Here is a 4,345-nt window from a genome sequence, read left to right on the forward strand (position 1 = left end):
TCATGTACCCTCTAAACCCTGACTCCTGTGAAGATCTGGAAAGATTGTGCAGCTCCTCACATGGAATCTAAAATAAAGAACAGCAATAAAGGTAATAATTACAGAGATTTTCTTCTTTGTAAATTTGTATTTCATGTACATTAATAATGATTTAATTCATAAGGATTAATGGCATTTTGATGAACACCAAGACAACTAATGCTTAATCTTATTATTATACAGTGCTTCTGCTTGAGATAACAGTTTGCAATCCTGGTATTAACAAAATCCATCAGGCTCTTCTATTCATGAATATTTAGAGGGAAAGATCTAGAATGCTGCATGCAAAATGTTCACTATGTATTTAAGATGCATTATTGTAAGAGAAAAAGTCTTCATTCATTTGCTAAAGACATAGTTGTCGATATGTTCAATTCGTTAGTCCTCCTTGAACTTTGGCAATTCAACTTATTTTATTTTGTATTTAATATTTGTAAAGTTTATTTGCCTAATAGCATATATGGTTCACTTTTCCAATATGTTTATTTTTTTTTAAATTTTATTTATGTGTGTGTGTGTGTGTGTGTGTGTGTGTGTGTGTGTGTGGCCAGCTCAGCCCACCAGGGGGCAGGGCTGGCTGGCATGTGGTGCAGGGGGATTGAACCGTGGTCCCTGTGCTTTGCTAAACTTGTTCTAAGTAGGTGTTTTAGACCACTGAGCCATCTCACCAGCCCAGTTTATAACCTAAACATAAAGACAATAAGAATGGTCCATCAGGAATTATTTTAATAGTAAAATTAATTTTGTGACTTTAACAACATAGTGAAAAAGTATCTTTTGATAACTGCCGAATTTCTTATCCTACAATATAGCTGGCAGTTTAGCATTCTCATTTTCTTCATTTTAATACCTTATGACTTCTTTTATAGGTTCAGAGTGAAAAAATCTGTACAAGGAAGAATCAAGTTAGTGATTATTAGAAGCTAGGAAGAAAAATTGGGTAGCAACTACTAATAAACATGGGGCTAATTCAGGGTCATGAAATGTTCAGGAATTAAATAATAAGTGTGATTCCTCAAATCTACACTCTCCTAAAAGTCAGTGAACTGGATAACTTACACCGGTGAATTTGCTGTATATGAGCTTTGTCTTAATAAAGCTGTCATTAAACATAAAATATATGTAAGAAGAAATATGTATGATGACTAAAAATAGTAGTTAACTATTAAATTAAATATCCAGTTGTCCATTAAAAATCTGGCCAATGTGAATGATGAATATATTCTACATCTAATGTGGCTGTCATAGTTAAAGAAATCAGGGCAAACGTCTGCTTCTGACATTTAGCCCGTATGTGACACTACACCAGGAATATAGTTTTGTCTACTCTGTTGAAGATTTGCTGCAAAACTCAGATAATCAATTTATTTTATTTAGTTGATATGAACTGGGGAGGAGACAATAGTCAAGAACCTCATATTGAATGTGGAACAAATAATTTTTAATTCCTAGCAATGGTTCTGGTGAATTTTGTTTGGCAGTAATGATATACAGTGAAACACTATCTGCATTGCCAAGCTGTTCATTGTGTGCACTCCTGGGCTAGAAGCCAAACAAGACACAAAGTAATAATAACTATTTTTAAAAGAATCAAGATAGATTGCATCATTCAACAAATAAAGACTAAAAGTGAATTTTTCCTTGCCATCATGATAATTCGTGGAGATAGGTCAGAAGGTGAAGAATGGATAGAACACAACTTACTGAATATTTTAATTTGATATTTCTTTATATTTGTTCTACTCTCTTATATATATGCAGTACTCCAATAATATGAAAGGATAATATGCTATTTTTCTTACATTGTCATCATTTTATAAGTAAATACTCTGAAAACAGAAAAAAATGATTGGAATTTTGCTCATAATATAATATGCTTCAGCTTTTTCTGAAAATATTTGAGGGCCTCAATGAGCTGGCATCCATTGTCCCTATAATTCTTCCATTTTCCATTATAATGAAAAAAGTGCAAATTAATCTTAAGGAGTAAAGTATTGCAAATTAATCTCCATAAATGCATTTCTGGAATTCCTTATAACAACAACAACATTTGAGAGAGAAGCCATAGTTACTTAATGAGTTGCATTTATATATGGAATATAACATGGTTGATCAAAAGAAGCAAAATCTTTTTGGAAGGTTATTTCCTCTATCCTAGTCTTTAAATACTAAGCAAATGTAGAATTGCAGTGATAACAACTCTACACCTAATAACCTAATTAATTAGGCTAAGATGTATGAGCAGGTCATTATAATGTAAAACTACCCATGTTTATAAAGCCAAATATATAATAGATAAAATTCTAAATTGAATTTCCTGTTTAATCAGGACAGTAAACTTGTCACAGCTGGAGTTTTGTTTTACATTGTGCCTCCACAGCCCCTATCTCTACAGGTGACATTACTTTCCTAGAACTGTAGGGTTGGTTTGCTTGTTTCTTTGTTTTGTTTTGTATTTGTTTTGGTTTGTTCGGTAGGAATCTTAGAACCGTAGTTTCATTGAGACAAAGCTTTTGTGCAACTTATGGAAAAAAATTGTAGAAAGTAAAGATTTTATTTCTAGGCTCCCTGAATATTTCTAAAGGAAAATAATTTCTAAAAGTGTGAAAGGCAAGGGGTGAGCACTACATAACATACAGTTTGTTGTTATGAGTCCTGAAGATTTTTTATTGCCTACAAATGAGAAAGGAAAGTAGGGATGAATTTATTTCTGTCATCGAAAGGTAATGCTGCTCCTTTATCACTTTCATTGGAGCAAGACTTCTTGCCTCTTTGCAGGGACAGTTAAATGCCAACATCACCCAGGAAACCTTTTATTCTTCTACTGAACCAAAACAATGAAACTAACATTAATTTGATGCCTTGGAGATGTTTCACTAGTAAGCTTTTCTGCTCTTATTGACCAACACAAATTTAAAGCAGATGTGTGAAGAAACTTTGGTAGTAATTTACGGTTATAATTATGTGTTAGAACATTGCACTAGAACATTGACTTATAATTACCTTCTTGGAAAATTTAAACACAATTTAATTAAGAGATTGTGACTGGTAACTGTCATCACTCTCGTGGTATTCCTAAAAGAGATTTTTTTAAATTCTAAAGCTTATTTTAGAGAACAGGAAAACACTAAAGTGTTTTCAATGTCCTCATTCTTTTATTTATGTTGTAACATACGTAGTATAGAAATTTTCTCTAACTGTTTGAAATTAAATATGGGCTGCAAAAAAGAAAAACTAGTTAAATTTCTTTGGTTTTCCTGGCAATTAAGATAAAAACAAATGGTTCCAGAACAGAAATTATACAAATATTCTTATGTGTGTAGACATATTTAAAAGTAGAATACCTTAGAGGCAATTAGATAAAATGTGTTTTAAAAATATTCAAAGTCCTGCTGATCACCGGATTGAACAGATAATGTTACTAGATGAAATTAAAACTCATAGGCCTGGTTAATAAAATTCCCACATTGTGTCAGCATGGAAGCATACTTGTCATATTCTGTTATTATTGTAAGCACACTATGATCTTCATAAGCACTCTGGCAGCTTGGTTGATTACACAAAATAATGCTTCAAGAATGTAGTAAGTATGCTTAAAGTAAAGAAGGCAAATTTCCTACCACTACTGAAAATTTCTTGAATTACATGAAGTGAACTAGAAATTTCTTTGAGTGAGATTCACATCTTTACTTCTATTTGTTTGCTGTCTCTCTTTCTTTTTCTCTCCCTCTCTGTCTCTGTATCTCTGTGTCTGAATCTGTGTCTGTCTCTCTCTATCTCTGTCTCTGTCTCTCTCTCCCTCTTTCTCCTTCTCTCTTTGTCTCTCTCCCTTTCTCTCCTCACACATATGCAAAATGCTATGAATAGTTGAGTTTTAAAAATTATTATAGTAAAGGATATATTGGCATTAATCTTCCTTAGAATGCTCCCCTTTGCTTCAGACATGCTTGTCCCATTGTCTTTACTAGTTCCTGAAGCAATTCTAGAAGTTGTCTTTCATTAGTGTCTGTGGTTGTGGTTCTGTTGCTGCCTCAGTGTTCTAAATCGATCCATGACGCTCAACTTTCACAGACATTGACTTTCTTTTTATTATTATTTCTTTATTTATGTGGTACAGGGTCTCACTACACAGCTTGAACTCATAGTGATCTTCTTGTTTCAACCTTCCCAGTGCTGGGATTAGAGGTGGGCACCACCATACCTGCTTTCAGTGGCTGGCACAGTATGCCCGGGGTTCCAGGGCTGGCTGTGCATATGGTATCGGTGATTAAATCCAGGCCCTTGTGCTGACCTAAATAGGTGCTTA

This window comes from Octodon degus, unplaced genomic scaffold (assembly GCF_000260255.1).
Source record: "Octodon degus isolate 3935 unplaced genomic scaffold, OctDeg1.0 scaffold00018, whole genome shotgun sequence".
Lineage (NCBI taxonomy): Eukaryota > Metazoa > Chordata > Mammalia > Rodentia > Octodontidae > Octodon > Octodon degus.